A 20,919-nucleotide genomic window follows, 5' to 3' on the forward strand; every position below is an offset into this window, starting at 1 on the left:
GATGGGGGAACTGGGAGGCCATTCATATAGAACACTCATTCTTTATAGTCTGAAAGAAAGCAAGGAGAGTAATTTCTAGGAAATAAATATAATATAAAGCAAAATGCATCCAGCCAAAAATTTGAGAATGTGATCTCTTACGTGAGGCAAAGTTAAGAATGTTCTTTTCTCATCTCCATGAAAGATCAGGAAAGGAGATTTATACTTGGATTAATTAGGTTAGGCCAATTTGAGCAGCTATCATCCCTATGAAATAGTAAAATGATTGACTCTTGAGTTTCGTTTTAGAAAACCTGAGGGAATTCTTCATTTAGACAAATGAAAGAAGGATATATACAAAGTTTACTAATGAAAAGAGTATATTCTCAATTTAGAGTCAGAACATGGAGATAAATGAGCCACGCAAAGCCCCTCATTTAACCTGCGTGATGTCATGTGACCCAGAATCACTACCCTCTTTCCCTGCCTCCTCATGCTTTCCCTGGGTTCCAGCGGGGCTGACCTCTTGCTATTCTTCAGACTTACCAGGTAGACTCCAGGTTCAAGGCACTTGCACTTCCGTTTTTTCTAAATGGAATATCTGCTCTCTACATAACCAAGTTGCTACCTCCCTCACTTTATCTAATGTCACTTGTTACCTAGTGAGTGAGGCAAGGAAAAGATCTTACTTTGTTTGTATTGGTTTTGTCCCAAACTCTAATGTAGTACTTACTAAATTTGGCTTCATCAGAGGGTGTAGAGATAGGAGGCAGAAAAAAACTAGAAGTAAATGAGATTGCTCTCCCCAGGAAACCATCTCCAAAATTTTGGCTTTCACTGCTTTGATGATGAAAAATGCAAGTCTAGTGTTCTTTGATTTGATCAATCTGTGACAGCATTCATTCATTCTCCCTGCTACGCTGAGGAGTAGAAGTTGGGGAGAGAGGAGACAATCCCTGACATTAATTTTCATGCTCAACTAACTTTCCTGGTTCTAGTAACACGACAATAATATATATCTATGGGAGTATTGTAAGGTTAGGATAATCTCTACTTAATACGAGTTGCTGACTATTTTGTATCAATGAAGCCAGTGCCTCAGGACTGCGATTCTCCTACCATAATGTTCAGGCCATTTGTTGATTTTTCATCATCTATTTTTGAATAAGGAAACTAGGAATCTAAACTTAGAAAGAATAAAAGGTCAAGAAGACTTAACTAAGAGTATTTAAGTCTGATCTCAAGTAAACATTCAGAACCCTCCTTTATTTCTTCAGACGTAAAGCATAGGGTCTTGCCTGCATGAGTGTTTTCTAAAGTAAGATGACATAAAAAGAGAAATAAATACATAGGACAAAAGATGAACTGTAAAGGACATCATCTTGTCTTTAATACTGTCCCTGCTAATGTGTTTGAGCTGATAGATTCACAATGTGTTTTGCATTACAATTCCCTTAATGATAACTACATTACATCGATAATAAAATGGCAGTAGATTTGGGTGAAAAAAAAATATCAAAATGTTAAAAGCTGACTAAAGAAATTGCCATCTCTTACCATTTTGAGCAATTCACAGGCTCTTGAGGTATCAGCAATTTCAATAATTACTCTGAACTATTCTGTATACATACTAATAGGCAGAGAGCAAATACATTTTTTCTTATTGCACATTCACAGTAAGAAAAAGGTTCTGAACAAATGTTGATGAGCAGTTTGTCTCTGACACTCTCAGCTCACCCACAACTCAAGTCTTCCTTTTTAATGATGTACTTATTTCATGTGCATTATCTCAAAGAGATAATGGAAATAAAATAATATGTATTAAATGTTTCTTAGTGGTAAAATCATACTGTGTTTTTAGTCAGAGGTTCACTCCTATTCATCATGACTTATATGCTAAAGAAGGAATCTTCTCAGTAAGCCAGAGTCCTATCAATGGTTACCCTGTCATAATAATAAATAACTGAAGCCATGGCCATTTCAGGACACAAAACAATAACACGCAGACTAGGTAAGAGTGATACAGCCACAACTGGATTTTAGAGATCACCTATCTCAATACCTCATATTCCAAGCAAGGATAGTGAGATAGCAAGGACAGAGAGCTCATCAATGGCCTAATTCAGAATCTGTGTTTTCCAATAACTCCTTAAAGACCATTATGTCCTTTGTCTGTAATGTTTCTTCTCTACCTGCTGACCCACCCCAACTTCACTCAGCCTGGTGAGCTCCTTTTTATCAACCAATATTCAAATAAAATGGAAGGGAGCATTCTCTTTACCATGCCTGTTCCCCCTCCTCGTTGCCACCACCACATTTGTCCTCACCACGAACCTCCATAAAAGCCCATAATTCTAAGACACATGTAAGCCTATTGCAATTAATTTTTAAAATCTGCCTCTAGTTGAGAAACCTGCTTAAATAAGAACAGTATCTTATTTATGGTTGGATCCCTGTGTCTGACAAAGCTGCTGTCACAGAGGGGACACACAAGAAATGCTCCTTGGCAACTGAAAGAAAAGCATATGTCGCCAAGTGTGATGGCTTAAATACAAAATCCCATACTTCACTGGAAAGGAGAGCTTTTGGTTTAATGATGTAAGATATACTACAGACACTATGAGGTTGTGCTGAGACTGAATACTATTTATGTTCTTTTACAGACCTCTGTGATACACAAAATCTATTTTTCCAGGGTTTCAAAGAAAGGCAGTTTCTTGGCACCTGGACAGGTATAAGCAGAACTCAAGTAGAAGGAAAGCCACATCTCATTAGTATCTAATTTCTGAACAGGCAATGTGCAGTAGAAGTAATGAGCAAAATAAATACAGCAAAATTTAAATCACTGACAAAGACTGAAATATGAGAAATCAGGTACTGAGACTTCTATGTAGTTAGGATTTAAATTTAAAAATGCTCAGCCTCATAAAAAGTAGCATGGACAAAAAAGTGCATTAACGTAAAGTATTGGCAAAACAAAACAAAAGGAGTCTGATAAATAGACCACAAACAGAACAATTTCCATTAAATACACCTGCCTAATTGTACACCATCCTATTGCCCTATGGAATATCACATTAGGAACTTCAGTTACTTTTTCCAGGGACACCATCCACAAAATCCTCCCAGTGTAGTTGAACTTCCCTTGCTCACCCTTTGATCCTCATCTAAATTTTTGCCACTACCCCTAACCCAAACAGTTACACAAACAGGCTGACATTAAGTTAAATGGGAAACATTACCAAATTCCTATTATTGTTTTGGAATTATTACCATGGACTTCTCAACTTTTTCCATAATTTGGCTGTTGTGTTGTAGTTATATTTGTTTCTTTGGGGTAAATACCTAATAGTGTAATTGAATGGATAAGGAAGATCTTGTATGTGTTTGTGTGTGTGTGTGTGTGTGTGTACACATACATATACACATGTGTGTATATATGTGTATATACATACATATACCCGTATACATACATACACCCATCAGATACACATATGTATGACATATGTGTACATATACACATATGTATGTATATATACATACACACACATACACACATACATACACAATGGAATCTTACTCGGCCATCAGAAAGATGAATACTTACCATTCACATCGACATGGACAGAACTGGAGGGCATTATGATGAGTGAAATAAGTCAATCAGAGATAGACAATTATCATATAGTCATACTCATATGTGTAATGTTAGAAATAGTGCACAGGATCTAGGGGAAAGGGAGGGAAAATTGAACGGGAAGTAACACAGGAAGACAAACCATGAGGGAATCTTAACTATAGGACTAAACAAACTCAGGACTGCTGGGGGGAAGTTGGAGAAGAAGTGGGTAGGAAGTTGGTGGGGTAATTGGGTGATGGGCATTAACGAGGGCATGTGATGTGATGAGCACTGGGTGATATACAAAACTGATGAATTACTGAAATCATCTGAAACTAGTGATGTACTTTATGTTGGCTAATTGAATTTAAGTTTAAAAAAAGAAACAATCACCCATGAGTCTCATATTTCCGTATATCTTCTGATCAAAGGCATTGCCTGCTTTTGTTCTGGATTATCTTTTCAAGGATGTTTACAAAGCAAACAACATCGGTATATATAGTTTCTTATACAGGAAAACAGAGTAGATTTATTTGTTTTCCAGAATAATAAAGCAAATGTCTCCCTCTGGGACAAAGACTGAGCAGGTTTGTTTGAAATGTTGTCTTTAAAGGATTGTGTTTCCTCGAAAATCAGAATTTCTCGGCTGTGACACAAAAGCACTATATGTACATAAGTCACATAGGCTATCTCAGGTCCTCTTTGTGGTATTTGAGGGGCAGCTTATGCTGCCTGGTATACTCTGTGTAATAAAGTCCTTTGTTGGGGCGCCTGGGTGGCTCAATGGGTTAAAGCCTTTGCCTTCGGCTCAGGTCATGATCTCATGGTCCTGGGATCAAGCCCCCACATCGCTCAGCAGGGAGCCTGCTTCCTCCTCTCTCTGTGTCTGCCTCTCTGACTACTTGTGATCTCTGTCTGTTAAATAAATAAATAAAATCTTAAAAAAAAAAAAAATGAAGTCCTTTGTCTCTGACCCACCAAAACTCATGTCTTCTGCTAGCATCTAGGACATGGAGGCAGATAACTTATAAGCTTTCAAGCAGGGAAAAATCTCCTATCCTTCACAGTTCTTGACAATTATATGTTCAAAATGATTCCAGTGCTATAAATATAGTGATAGGTGACCACTAAGCCCCTCCTCTAATAAGGTTTGTATTTTACAGAGAGAGATAAACAAAACCCCATTTAAATAACAAAGACCATAATAACTACAATTCCACAAAAGTACTATCATGGAAGGCAACAGGGAGCTGTGAGAAAGAATACCTGCAGATATAGAGGGTAGGATCTGAGAAAAAAGATCTCTTAATAAATGATGCTTAAACTGGGACATGAATTGTAAGAAAGGGTCTTCACCAGCAGTATGAGGTAGGAGTGTTCCAGGTATACATCAAATCCAAGGGTTCTAAGGTGGGAAAGACTTTGGTTATCAGAAGATCAATACGACTAGAGCAAAGTAAGAGGAAGGAAAAATTGTTTCAAAGTTATATAGGAAAGGTTGGAACAATCCCCAGCAGATAACAGGTTCTGGAAGGAGGTGGTAAGAAATTTAGATTTTCCAAGTAAAACTGAATTTTTTTAAGAGAAAAGAAGTCACTGGTCATGGAAAGAAATGATACTCAATTTCTGTCTTAAAAAGATTACTCAGATTTGTTTTAAGTAAATATATCTGAAGAGGGTAAATAGAATCAGAGCAATAGGGCAGAAACAATAGACTATAGGGGGGCTATTATTAAGTTCTAGACAACAGATGAAAGTATACTAGAGTAGGGTAATGGGAATGGAGATACAGACATTAGAAAGAATCAACATATATTTTAGAGGTAGAATGGACAGGATTAGGGTTCAGTGTTGACAGTGAATGAAAGTAAGAAGGAAAACTAATGCCAGCATTATTGGCAAAACCAACTGTATTCATTCATTTCCTCCCTGCACATTTCTTGAGGACCACATGAATGTAAGGTACTCTTTTAGGACATGGGAGTACAACAGTGAACAAAATAAAATCCCTGCTCTAAAGCAATTTGCATTCTAGGGGGGAGGTGGAAACAATTAATAAATAAAAATGGGAGAAATATGCAATGTTAGGAAGTGGTAAGCACTACTGGACAGAAATGAGATAGGGTCACTGGATAGAGGATAAAGAGGGTGCTCTTTAGATCGTGTGGTTAGGAATGGCTTTTGCTGAGGAAGTGACACCTGAGAAGAGACCTGCATGAAGGGGGTGAATCAGCCAGGCTGTTACTGGTATGATATCTGGGTATTTCAGGCAGCAGGGCAAATATAAATGTCTTGGGGTAGGTGAGTTCAAGGATTATGGTTTCATTTACATTAGTGTTTCTGGCTCTAATTCTTGATTCAAGTTTTCCTTTACCTTCTCTCAAAAGCTTAATTAAGTAATTAAACAAACACAGCCATGCCCACCTTGTTAATCACTGTGTTCCTCCTAGCATGGCATGAGGCAGAGATTTGGCTCCCGATAACCACTAGCTCCAAATTAACACTTCCTTCTCTGGCAAAATCAGTGTTTTCTTTAAAAAAGAGAGTCTCACAGAATATAATTTTTTGAAACCTAGTCTCACTCATAAATAATTTATTTTTCCTGGTCACTGTCCAGTCTCGTGTGATTCACCGCCTTCCTCGACCTCTCAGGGGATTCAGCACATTCCTGTTTAGCTTGATCTTTGTCATCTGCATACAAACTTGCCTTTCCTTAGGCCACCCTAAAAAAAAAAAGGTGGGGGTTGGGGAAGGAGAAGGAAGAGGGAGAGGAGGCTGGAGGGGAGGAGGGGAAGGGGTGGAGGAGGAAAGAGGACAGTTTTAAAGTTCCACTTGTCTTCACATGCCTCCTCCAAATAGTGCCCCATTTTGTATGATACCCTTCACAGTAAATTCAGAGTAAAGCTGTCAAAAGAGCTGTGTAAGGTCACTCCTTCCTCATGTTCTAGGTGTTCTTTATGAATACTGTCAATTCAGCCTTCTCTCTGTTTTCCTAACCTGTCATGGAAAAAGTATGTTGATTTTATTATTCTTCTAAAAGATATAGTTTTGACTTTTTTTTTGAGTTCTGTTTTACCTCGTCCTAATTAATTCCTGCCCCTGTAATAATAAAGGCTAACCACAAAATTCTAAGCAAAGTCCTGTAGCCCTGTATCTTCTATATATTTACTCACTCAACCCTCACCACAATTCTGCAAGGCAGGTGCTATTACTATCACCCATACATTATAGATGAGGAAATCGAAGAGCTTATGTTACTTGCCCAAGGTCAAAAAACTATTAAGAGGGAAAGGAGAGATTCATATGTAGACAGTCTGGCTTCAGAGGCAATGCCTCTTTATTAAAGCCTATCTCTATTTGCTTTGGGTTTATTCCACAGTTTATTTTTTTAACTTTAAAGTTGGATATTTAACACAGAAATTTTAGCCCTTTTTTCTAACAAAAAAACTTAAGGCTATACATTGCCAACGGAGTTATATTTCATTTACATTTCACAACTTGTGATATGTGATAATTTTAAAAATCAGTCCTATTTTCTTTTCTTTTTTTTTTTTTAAAGATTTTATTTATTTATTTATTTATTTGACAGAGAGAGATCACAAGTAGGCAGAGAGGCAGGCAGAGAGAGAGAGAGAGAGATGAGGAAGCAGGCTCCCTGCTGAGCAGAGAGCCCGATGCGGGACTCGATCCCAGGACCCTGAGATCATGACCTGAGCCGAAGGCAGCGGCTTAACCCACTGAGCCACCCAGGCGCCCCAATCAGTCCTATTTTCTAATATCCATGTTGATTTCTTATTTGATCTCCCTATTATTCACAACGCTGTCTTCAAAGTTCTAAATTCATGGAAGTTTCCTGATTACTTATTACTAGATTTCTACTTTCAGAACAAATGTCAGACAACGCTATCTGTATGATACTTACCTTGTAAAATTGGTTTAAGCATGCTGTCTAATAAAGGATGAAGTCAATTTTCATACATGTCCTTGTATGTTTGTTTGAAATAAATTGTTGAATCTCTACTGTCAGGTGTAATGTCTTTCATATGATCATTAGACACAGTTTATTGACTGTGTTAATTCTCCAATATTTTACTGATGCTTGGCCTGTTTGATCTATCAATTATTCAGATAAGTTAAATACCCAAATGTAGGAGTATACCTTCTATTTCTTTTTGTGGTTTCACAAATATTTGTATTATATACTTTTGAAATTATCTGGAAGTGTATGCATGTAAATAATTTTTAGGAGTGCCTGGGTGGCTCAGTGGGTTAAATCCTCTGCCTTCAGCTCAGGTCATGATCCCAGGGTCCTGGAATCGAGCCCCTCATTGCGCTCTGCTTAGCACGGAGCCTGCTTCCTCCTCTCTCTCTCTCTCTGCCTGCTTCTCTACCTACTTGTAATCTCTGTAAAATAAATAAATAAAATCTTAAAAAAATACCTTTTAAAAATAATAATAATTTTTATATAATCTGGGTGAACTGAATTTTTTATCATCATGCAGTGACAGTTTATCTTCAATGAGGACTTTTATATTAAAGAGAACTTTGACATTAATATAATTACACAAGTTCCCTTAGGTTATTTTTTCCTAGTTTTTAATATTTTTGGAAGATTTTATTTCTTTGAGAGAGAGAGAAAGCATGAGAGGGGAGAAGATCAGACAGAGAAGCAGACTCCCCATGGAGCCAGGAGCCCAATGCAGGACTCAATCCGAGGACTCTGGGATCATGACCTGAGCTGAAGGCATTTACTCAACCAACTCAGCCACCCAGGTGCTCCCTAGTTTTTAATTTTTACTCATCATTTGTATATTTTCATGATCTCAAAACTGTGTTTTAGGGGCTTCTGGGTGGCTCAGTTGGTTGAGCATCTGACTCTTGATTTCTGCTCAGGTCATGATCTCAGGGTCCTGAGATTGAGCCCCCCATATCCGGCTCTGTGCTGGCTGTGGAGCCTGATTAAGACTCTCTCGGGGCGCCTGGGTGGCTCAGTGAGTTAAGACACTGCCTTCAGCTCAGGTCATGATCTCAGGGTCCTGGGATCGAGTCCCCCATCAGGCTCTCTGCTCAGCAGGGAGCCTGCTTCCTCCTCTCTCTACCTTCCTCTCTGCCTACTTCTGATCTGTCTCTGTCAAAGGAATAAATAAAATTAAAAAAAAAAAAGACTCTCTCCTCTCCCTGCTCTCTCTTTATCTAAAGTAGTAGTAATAATAATAATAATAATAATAATAACAATAATAAAATTTAAAATTACATTTTATAAAAATCATATAGGTCACTTTGGCTACAAAATTGGAAACATTTTTGTGTTTTATTGGAACATTTAACCTAATTATATTTATTATCTTAACTGATGGCTTATTATTACCATCTTATTTTGTGCCTTTACTTAATTCTTGTGTTTTCTTTTTCTCTCATTTCTCAACTTCATTTGATTGAGCATTATATTTTTCTCATGTTTTTCCTATTATATTTAGAAAGCTATAAACTCCATTTTTTTATTTTGCTACCCTAGAAATAATAAATACTTATCGCTAATATGTCAAATGTGCAAATCCATCGTTGATGTAATATATAATGACATATATCACATAAAGTATATATGATATATATCACTGTAATACATAGAATTCCAGTTATTATATATATATATATAGTAGAATATATATTAAAAAGCCTTAATATAAATATCATCTTCATGATTTATGGATATTATTTGGGGTTTTTTTACTTCTTGATATTTTTTATATTCCACAACACATTCATATTATCATGGCTTCAGATATGTTCACATATGAACTTTTTATTCCTCCTTGCAAGTCAAAGTTACCATTTGTAATCACTTTCATTCTGCCTAAACAGATTCTTTAAGAATACCTATTATGAGAGTGTGCTGTCACTAAAATCTCTCATGTATCTTTCATGAAATGTTATTTTTTGAGTCTTTTCACTGGATATGGTATTCTCATTTCTGTTCAAATGTTAACTAATCAGAGAAGTTTTCCGGACCCAACACTCAAACTCTATCCTGCTTATGTTCTTCGTACCAATTCTCCCTATCTCATATGTACTTATGTGGGTGTTCTTTCTCCCTTCCCTCCTAGAATCTAAGTGCCAAAAGGGAAGAAACAGAATGTTATGTTCACCAATGATTTTCTAGGTACTAATACAGCCTCTTGACTGTAATAAGCCCTTCATAAATATCTACTTTGGAATAAATTCTTGAATTAGGAATCTTTAGTACTAAAACAATGTTAATTTTTGCCATAAATATAGGAATCTCTTCTGCCTGATTCCTTTGTAGTTTCATTCCCTACACTGTGTTTATAATTGATATATCTTTAATAAGTAATCATGGATTAATAAACAAATGAGTAAAAAAGCTTATATACTTTATTTTCCATAAACAAGGATGAGGGAATCACAAAGAATATTGGAGATAATAGAGAATTATGAGGCATTAACCCCCAAACTCTAACTTCTTCCCTTTAGATTCTGACAGAGAATAGTTTATCCAAGCACTCTTGGACTCTGCCCAAGATGTGGCAGCATTAGTGAAAGTTTTCTTCTATTCAACTTACTTAGAAACAAAGTGATCTCTCTTACATTTATATCCAATCAGTTCATACCACAAGGATACAAATCTATAAAGTAATCTAGCAAAAAATAATCAAATTAACTGGCAAAAGAAGAATATGTGCAGATAAATTTTAAAAATGAATTTTGTATTAATTTGTGTGGCAGATCTTCTAAACCTAATGAAATAAAAAATAACTCATAAGAATATACAAAGCAAGAATAAAATAGTTTTTAAAGTAGCTCAAAAACAGACTCACAGGAATGGTCTTGCGATTTTGGATTTCCAAGGCAAGGAGAATTTTGCACACACTGCTACATCAGTAGAACATATAGACTTTAAATAATTTTTGCTGTCATGGATACAAAAACATATCAAGTTACCACAGTATTTTAATATAAGAAAAACTTTTAACATTAAAAGCTAGGAAGGGAAATAATCTCAAAATATTTATTTGAAGTGAATAAGTCCAGCTTATGAAAACTTTACTAACTTACCTTCCTTATTCCCATTTTGTCTTTGTCCTGACAAAATTTTATCATAGAGTCTAGCAAGCCACAGACAGGAACTCGCAAGCAAGAATTGTAAATAGGTATTTTAACATCTATCTATCCTCTGGCCTACCAATTCCTGAAATGTTACATCAAAACACTTCTTTCACCCATTCTGTGAATATTCCCATGAGACCTAATAATTGATAAGTAGTAAGTTGAAGACTCAGACTCTTTGATGTTGTTTTCATTGTAACCTCATTTTAAAAATCATGTATTTTCTTATTTTTCCAAAGAAATATTCATGTATTAATTAAGGAACTATAAGTAAAAAACTTTTCCCCATGAGTACAATTTTTTTTCTCCCATGAGTACAATTTTTAAGTGAAGGTAAGAACAAGTAGGGTTGGAAAGAGTTAATGGAGAACAGTAAAATAGGCATTTGGCACCATGATATAAGCAAGTAATAGATGTCTATGAGGGAAGTTAGCTAATTCTGCTGTAATAAACTACAAGAGTTAATGACCCATGCTGCATTTCCCCCTTAGCTTCTTCACAAGTATCAATTCTACTGAAATATTCATTTCTCCAGTCCCTGAATTCTAATAATAATATTTGATCACTCAATCACAATAAAATTGAGAAAACGACTAAGCAGTTAACTTGGTTTAAAGCTAAACAATGCACCATTAGCAGAGGTTTGCTTTCTTTTGTCAAGTCTCTCCTCACTCTATGCTGATTAAGTTGTCCCCTAATAAGTATTAACCTGATTCTGATCCCCAGTCACAGGAAGATATAAAGACTCAGTTTAGATCATATATCTCATTATTCTTTAAGTGACCTGAATTTTTTAGAAATAGAAATAGCATAAGACAAAGACTCTATGACAATGTCTATGAAATGAGGTAATATTTATTTTTTAAAGATGTGCTTTCAAAAAATAAATAAATAGGGAGGAGTCAAGATGGCGGAGAAGTAGCAGGCTGAGACTACTTCAGCTAGCCGGAGATCAGCTAGATAGCTTATCTAAAGATTGCAAACACCTGAAAATCCATCCGCAGATCGAAGAGAAGAACAGCAATTCTGGAAACAGAAAAACAACCACTTTCTGAAAGATAGGACCGGCGGAGAAGTGAATCCAAAGCGACGGGAAGATAGACCCCGGGGGGAGGTGCCGGCTGCCAGCAAGTGGCAGAGCAACGGCGCACAAAATCGGGACTTTTAAAAGTCTGTTCCACTGAGGGATATCGCTCCAGAGGCTAAACCGGGGCGAAGCCCACCCGGGGTCAGCGTGGCCTCAGGTCCCGCAGGATCACAGAAGGATCAGGGGTGTCTGAGTGTCCCAGAGCTTGCGGGTATTGGAAAAGGAAAGCCGGCTACAGAGACAGAGCCGACAGTAAGCTCGCAGCTTGGAGTTACCTTGAACCGGTCGCAGGGTCGGTGAGCTCGGAGCGCGGCCGGAGGTCAGGCAGACGGGAGTTACTGGGCGCTGTTCTCTGAGGGCGCACTGAGGAGTGGGGCCCTGGGCTCTCGGCTCCTCCGGGCGGGCACCCAGGAGGCCGCCATTTGTACTCCCATCCTCTGGAACTCTACGGAAAGCGCTCAGGGAACAAAAGCTCCTGAAAGCAAACCCCAGTGGATTACTCACCCCGGCCCCTGGTAAGGGCGGTGCAATTCCGCCTGGGGCAAAGACACTTGAGAATCACTACAACAGGCGCCTCCCCCAGAAGATCAACAAGAAATCCAGCCTAGACCAAGTTCACCTACCAAGGAGTGCGGTTTCAATACCAAGGAGAGCAGAAGAATTCCAGAGGAGGAGAAAGCAAAGCACGGAACTCATGGCTTTTTCCCTGTGATTTTTTTTAGTCTTGCAGTTAATTTAATTTCTTTCTTTTTCATTTTTTGTTTTTTTTCTCGCCTTCTGGTAAAATTTTCTTTTAACTTTTACCTTTTTCTTTTTTAACGTTTTTTAACTAGTTTATCTAATATATATATTTTTTCTTTTTTAAATTTTTCTTATTTGTTTTCTTGCTTTTAATTCTTTTCTTTTCTTTTCTTTTTTTCTTTCTTCCTTTTTGAACCTCTTTTTATCCCCTTTTTCCCCCTTCACCATTTGGGATCTCTTCTAATTTGGTTAAAGCATATTTTCCGGGGGTTGTTGCCACCCTTTTATTATTTTACTTGCTCCTTCATATACTCTTATCTGGACAAAATGACAAGGCGGAAAAATTCAACACAAAATAAAGAACAAGAGGCAGTACCGAAGGCTAGGGTCCTAATCAATACAGACATTGGTAATATATCAGATCTAGAGTTCAGAATGACAATTCTCAAGGTTCTAGCCGGGCTCGAAAAAGGCATGGAAGGTATTAGAGAAACCTTCTCGAGAGATATAAAAGCCCTTTCTGGAGAAATAAAAGAACTAAAATCTAACCAAGTTGAAATCAAAAAAGCTATTAATGAGGTACAATCAAAAATGGAGGCTCTCATTGCTAGGATAAATGAGGCAGAAGAAAGAATTAGTGATATAGAAGACCAAATGACAGAGAATAAAGAAGCTGAGCAAAAGAGGGAAAAACAGCTACTGGACCACGAGGGGAGAATTTGAGAGATAAGTGACACCATAAGACGAAACAACATTAGAATAATTGGGATTCCAGAAGAAGAAGAAAGAGAGAGGGGAGCAGAAGGTATACTGGAGAGAATTATTGGGGAGAATTTCCCCAATATGGCAAAGGGAACGAGCATCAGAATTCAGGAGGTTCAGAGAACGCCCCTCAAAATCAATAAGAATAGGCCCACACCCCGTCACCTAATAGTAAAATTAACAAGTCTCACTGACAAAGAGAAAATCCTGAAAGCAGCCCGGGAAAAGAAGTCTGTAACATACAATGGTAAAAATATTAGATTGGTAGCTGACTTTTCCACAGAGACCTGGCAGGCCAGAAAGAGCTGGCATGATATTTTCAGAGCACTAAACGAGAAAAACATGCAGCCAAGAATACTATGTCCAGCTAGGCTATCATTGAAAATAGAAGGAGAGATTAAAAGCTTCCAGGACAAACAAAAACTGAAAGAATTTGCAAACACCAAACCAGCTCTACAGGAAATATTGAAAGGGGTCCTCTAAGCAAAGAGAGAGCCTACAAGTGGTAGATCAGAAAGGAACAGAAACTATATACAGTAACAGTCACATTACAGGCAATAAAATGGCACTAAATTCATATCTCTCAATAGTTACCCTGAATGTGAATGGGCTAAATGCCCCTGTCAAAAGACACAAAAAAACCCAAAAACCATCTATATGTTGCCTCCAAGAAACTCATTTTAAGCCCGAAGACACCTCCAGATTTAAAGTGAGGAGTGGAAAAGAATTTACCATGCTAATGGACATCAGAAGAAAGCAGGAGTGGCAATCCTTATATCAGATCAATTAGATTTTAAGCCAAAGACTAATAAGAGATCAGGAAGGACACTATATCATACTCAAAGGGTCTGTCCAACAAGAAGATTTAACAATTTTAAATATCTATGCCCCCAACGTGGGAGCAGCCAACTATATAAACCAATTAATAACAAAATCAAAGAAACACATCAACAATAATACAATAATAGTAGGGGACTTTAACACTCCCCTCACTGAAATGGACAGATCATCCAAGCAAAAGATCAGCAAGGAAATAAAGGCCTTAAACGACACACTGGATCAGATGGACATCAAGATATATTCAGAACATTTCATCCCAAAGCAACAGAACACACATTCTTCCCTAGTGCACATGGAACATTCCCAGAATAGATCACATCCTTGGTCCTAAATCAGGACTCAACCAGTATCAAAAGATTGGGATCATTCCCTGCATATTTTCAGACCACAATGCTCTAAAGCTAGAACTCAACCACAAAAGGAAGTTTGGAAAGAACCCAAATACATGGAGACTAAACAGCATCCTTCTAAAGAATGAATGGGTCAACCGGGAAATTAAAGAAGAATTGAAAAAAATCATGAAACAAATGATAATGAAAATACAACGGTTCAAAATCTGTGGGACACAACAAAGGCAGTCCTGAGAAGAAAATATAAAGCGGTTCAAGCCTTTCTCAAGAAACAAGGTCTCAGGTACACAACCTAACTCTACACCTAAAGGAGCTGGAGAAAGAACAAGAAAGAAACCCTAAGCCCAGCAGGAGAAGAGAAATCATAAAGATCAGAGCAGAAATCAATGAAATAGAAACCAAAAAAACAATAGAACAAGTCAACGAAACTAGGAGCTGGTTCTTTGAAAGAATTAATAAAATTGATTAACCCCTGGCCCGACTTATCAAAAAGAAAAGAGAAAGGACCCAAATAAATAAAATCATGAATGAAAGAGGAGAGATCACAACTAACACCGAAGAAATACAAACTATTATAAGAACATACTATGAGCAACTCTACGCCAATAAATTTGACAATCTGGAAGAAATGGATGCATTCCTAGAAACATACAAACTACCACAACTGAACCAGGAAGAAATAAAAAGCCTGAACAGACCCATAACCAGTAAGGAGATTGAAACAGTCATTAAAAATCTCCAAACAAACCAAAGCCCAGGGCCAGACAGCTTCCCGGGGGAATTCTACCAAACATTTAAAGAAGAACTAATTCCTATTCTCCTGAAACTGTTCCAAAAAATTGAAATGGAAGGAAAACTTCCAAACTCATTTTATGAGACCAGCATCACCTTGATCCCCAAACCAGACAAGGATCCCATCAAAAAAGGGAGATATAGACCAATATCCTTGATGAACACAGATGCGAAAATACTCAACAAAATACTAGCCAATAGGATTCAACAGTACATCAAAAGGATTATTCACCACGACCAAGTGGGATTTATTCCAGGGCTGCAAGGTTGGTTCAACATCCGCAAATCAGTCAATGTGATACAACACATCAATAAAAGAAAGAACAAGAACCATATGATACTCTCAATAGATGCTGAAAAAGCATTTGACAAAGATAGCATCCCTTCCTCATCAAAACTCTTCAAAGTGTAGGGATAGAGGGCACATACCTCAATATCATCAAAGCCATCTATGAAAAACCCACCGCAAATATCATTCTCAATGGAGAAAAACTGAAAGCTTTTCCGCTAAGGTCAGGAACACGGCAGGGATGTCCATTATCACCACTGCTATTCAACATAGTACTAGAGGTCCTAGCCTCAGCAATCAGACAACAAAAGGAAATTAAAGGCATGCAAATCGGCAAAGAAGAAGTCAAATTATCACTCTTCGCAGATGATATGATACTATATGTGGAAAACCCAAAAGACTCCACTCCAAAACTGCTAGAACTTATACAGGAATTCAGTAAAGTGTCAGGATATAAAATCAATGCACAGAAATCAGTTGCATTCCTCTACACCAACAGCAAGACAGAAGAAAGAGAAATTAAGGAGTCAATTCCATTTACAATTGCATCCAAAACCATAAGATACCTAGGAATAAACCTAACCAAAGAGGCTAGAAATCTATACTCAGAAAACTATAAAGTACTCATGAAAGAAATTGAGGAAGACAAAGAAATGGAAAAATGTTCCATGCTCCTGGATTGGAAGAATAAATGTTGTGAAAATGTCTATGCTACCTAAAGCAATCTACACATTTAATGCAATTCCTATCAAAGTACCATCCATCTTTTTCAAAGAAATGGAACAAATAATTCTAAAATGTATATGGAACCAGAAAAGAAATCGAATAGCCAAAGGTATATTGAAAAAGAAAGCCAACGTTGGTGGCATCACAATTCCAGACTTTAAGCTCTATTACAAAGCTGTCATCATCAAGACAGCATGGTACTGGCACAAAAACAGACACATAGATCAATGGAACAGAATAGAGAGCCCAGAAATCGACCCTCAACTCTACAGTCAACTAATCTTCGACAGAGCAGGAAAGAATGTCCAATGGAAAAAAGACAGCCTCTTCAATAAATGGTGCTGGGAAAATTGGACAGCCACATGCAGAAAAATGAAATTGGACCATTTCCTTACACCACACACGAAAATAGACTCAAAATGGATGAAGGACCTCAATGTGCGAAAGGAATCCATCAAAATCCTTGAGGAGAACACAGGCAGCAACCTCATCGACCTCAGCCGCAGCAACATCTTCCTAGGAACAACGCCAAAGGCAAGGGAAGCAAGGGCAAAAATGAACTATTGGGATTTCATCAAGATCAAAAGCTTTTGCACAGCAAAGGAAACAGTTAACAAAATCAAAAGAAAACTGACAGAATGGGAGAAGATATTTGCAAACGACATATCAGATAAAGGACTAGTGTCCAAAATCTATAAAGAACTTAGCAAACTCAACACCCAAAGAACAAATAATCCAATCAAGAAATGGGCAGAGGACATGAACAGACATTTCTGCAAAGAAGACATCCAGATGGCCAACAGACACATGAAAAAGTGCTCCATATCACTCGGCATCAGGGAAATACAAATCAAAACCACAATGAGATATCACCTCACATCAGTCAGAATGGCTAAAATCAACAAGTCAGGAAATGACAGATGCTGGTGAGGATGCGGAGAAAGGGGAACCCTCCTACACTGTTGGTGGGAATGCAAGCTGGTGCAGCCACTCTGGAAAACGGCATGGAGGTTCCTCAAAATGTTGAAAATAGAACTGCCCTATGACCCAGCAATTGCACTATTGGGTATTTACCCCAAAGATACAAACGTAGTGATCCAAAGGGGCACGTGCAGCTGAATGTTTATAGCAGCAATGTCCACAATAGCCAAGCTATGGAAAGAACCTAGATGTCCATCAACAAATGAATGGATCAAGAAGATGTGGTATATATACACAATGGAATACTATGCAGCCATCAAAAGAAATGAAATCTTGCCATTTGCGACAACATGGATGGAACTAGAGCGGATCATGCTTAGCAAAATAAGTCAAGCGGAGAAAGACAACTATCATATGATCTCCCTGATATGAGGAAGTGGTGATGCAACATGGGGGCTTAAGTGGGTAGGAGAAGAATAAATGAAACAAGATGGGATTGGGAGGGAAAAAAACTATAAGTGACTCTTAATCTCACAAAACAAACTGAGGGTTGCTGGGGGGAGGGGGTTTGGGAGAAGGGGGTGGGATTATGGACATTGGGGAGGGTATGTGCTTTGGTGAGTGCTGTGAAGTGTGTAAACCTGGTGATTCACAGACCTGTACACCTGGGGATAAAAATATATGTTTATAAACAATAAAAAATTAAATATATATATATATAATTAAATAAAGATGTGCTTTCCATTGAAATAGGTAATCACTAACTATGCATTAATCAATGTAATTTTGTATTAAATGTGGTATAACAAAGGTTATGACTAGAACTTGCTTTTTTTGTGTGTAATATAGGCCAAGATAACTAGACTTTAAGAGATTCCTGCAAAAATTACTTCCCCAAATATAATATTTACAAAAATTCAACCTTTTAAATTATTTTGTATTTTGTATATTTCACAAAATTTTTAAAGGCAAATGTGCCCAGTGGTAAACACTATGCCTACTTCACTTCTGTCCCTGTTTCTCTGAAGAGATATGAAAGAGACAAAAATAAAATGGCATATCTTACTACAGCATTCTGAATTTTTAGCTTTATTTGCATAAATCAGAAATAATATGTTTTAATAAATAGATAACAGCAAATGTGAAAAATATTATGTGTTCATTCAAAAACTATTTTGAATGCACCTCTTCTATGATGTGTACTGTTAAGCATAATGGAAATAGGAGTGCCGGGGTGGCTCAGTGGGTTCAAGACTCTGCCTTTGGCTCAGGTCATGATCCCAGGGTCCTGAGATCGAGCCCCGCCTCGGGCTCTCTGCTCAGCAGGGAGCCTACTTCCCCCCCCCACCCCTGTTGCCTCTCTGCCCACTTGTGATCTCTCTCAAATAAATAAATAAAACCTAAAAAAATAAAAAGAATAATGGAAACACATCAACAGGTGAGGTTAAAATCCCACCTTCATAAAACCTAAAAATCATCTGGGTCACCTAGTTCCAGAAAATTTTGCAGCAGATTCTAAAATTACAGACATATATGGTGGAGTCCATGTCTTTATAAACAAACAATTGATAAAACATCTCCTAAATTTTTCTGGTATACCTAGTATGCCACTCAATAAATATGCAAAATGTCAGAAAATTTGCTAAAATTCTTTCATAAATGTACTTTAGGGTATGTTCACGTATCATTAGAAGCAGTAGTATAAGAACAAACTAAAAGACAAGTCAGTGACAGAATTTACTGAAACAGAAGATTACAGTATTAAGTGTCATTTAAAAATTTTAAATATATTTAACATTCTGATACCAGTTTTCTTAAGAGTGTAATAAATATTCAAATCTAAGACTTAATTATGATACTAATGGAAATATATTTTAGAATTTAAAAAAAAGTTTTGATGACTATCAAATGATCACAAGTAAGTATGAAGGCTCTTCCAAAACATATATAATGCAGATATAATTAACTAAACTCAAATTTATCAGATTAATCTGACAGACTCTGTGAGACAGTAAAAACTTTGAGACTGCACTAATCACCCATTTGCCTCAATTATTCACTCCACTGCACAGAACAAAATTATAGGACTTTTGATCTAAGCTTCAGCACATAAATTCTGATACAGATTTAGAAATAATAACCAAAACAAAAACCCAATTTATTTCTTTAATATGATAGCTCCATACTCCATTTGCATCCTCAGGATCTCTATGGTTACAGCTAAGTCAAGTGTTTAAGGTATTAGAACATGTGTTATTTAAAAACAAGATTTACCAAAAATTTACAAAAATATTAATATAAATATACATACATCGCTACTAAATAATGACTATCATTTAAGCTTAAAATTCCTTCAAAACTAAAGAAATGCAAAAAAGTACAGATATGTAGTTAATATGGAAATAAAAAAATAACATTGCACTTGGGGGATGTGAATTGTTTATAACGTGTGATTTTACTACAAGGATACATGGATCATTTCTCAACCTTCTGCACTGATCAATTGTGTAGAAATAGCTATAAAACTTAATAAAGTTTGGAATGGAAGTCTAGAAGTTCAGAATAACCTCACAGCAATTAAGGACCAAACAGAGATTAGATCACACATTCATCTCGGATTCTTTTTTAAGACTTTTAAATAAAGACTATGTACAGAAGTGTCAGCAGGACTGAGGAAACCAACAGGCAATACTGAGCCACCCACTGACTAACCACAGCAGTAAGACAATATTGCTTGTAGATGCAAGTACAGGAAATGGCATTACTAGGATTTTTTTCAAGTTGGAGACTTAAAAGAAGGACTGCCTGACAGAAGCTATAGACAGAACAGAATTTCTGTAAAAACTGTGAGGCAGTGGAGAAAGAGCAAAAGGATCAATTATCCCAAGTCCTTCTTCCCACACTCTGATCTCTTGTGGATCACTTCAATTGGTCAAACCCCTACTGGCAACCAGTGTGCCAGGGAGGCTGGGGGAGGCATTCCTTAAAGAAAAATCTGTTGGTGCCCCACAGTAGGGTAATGAGGTAGAACAAGGTTGTGGGGAAAACAGAACAGCCAACAGAATGTCCTCTGCAAGATCTGATTTATCAAATCAAATAAAAAACACTTAGACAATGAGAAAAACTCAACAGATGGGTATGTCATCATTGTCTTGATGATGATGTGATCTATTGCTCTTACAGCCTAAATTATTTCTAATTAGAAGGGCAGCAGTACACCCTGAAAGACCATCCTGATGTCAGCAAGCAGAACCCTTCTCTGTGCCCTTCCCTTGTCTCACACCCCTCTCTCCTTCTTGAAAAGACCTATTTTCCTGATATTCTGGTAAATACGTCCTTGTACTCTTTTCATATTTACCACATATAGTATACACCACTGTCTCCTTTTTAGTTTTTATAGGAATGGAAAATTTTGTGTATTTCCTTTTGTCTTGTTTTTTTAATAACACCTTTATTAAGATATAACTTTCACTTCATAAAATGTATCCCCTTAAAGTGTTTTTAATATATGCACCGAACTGTGCAACCATTACCAATTATAGAATTAGAATATTTTCATCATGACAAAAAGAAAGTCCATCCCAACAGTAATAATTTTCAATTTCTGCCTTCCTCTGGGTCCTGGCAACCACTAATCTACTTGTCTATCTCTATGGGCTTGGCTATTTTGGATATTTCACATCAACAG

Source organism: Mustela lutreola, chromosome 13 (assembly GCF_030435805.1).
Source record: "Mustela lutreola isolate mMusLut2 chromosome 13, mMusLut2.pri, whole genome shotgun sequence".
In the NCBI taxonomy this organism is placed as follows: Eukaryota; Metazoa; Chordata; class Mammalia; order Carnivora; family Mustelidae; genus Mustela; species Mustela lutreola.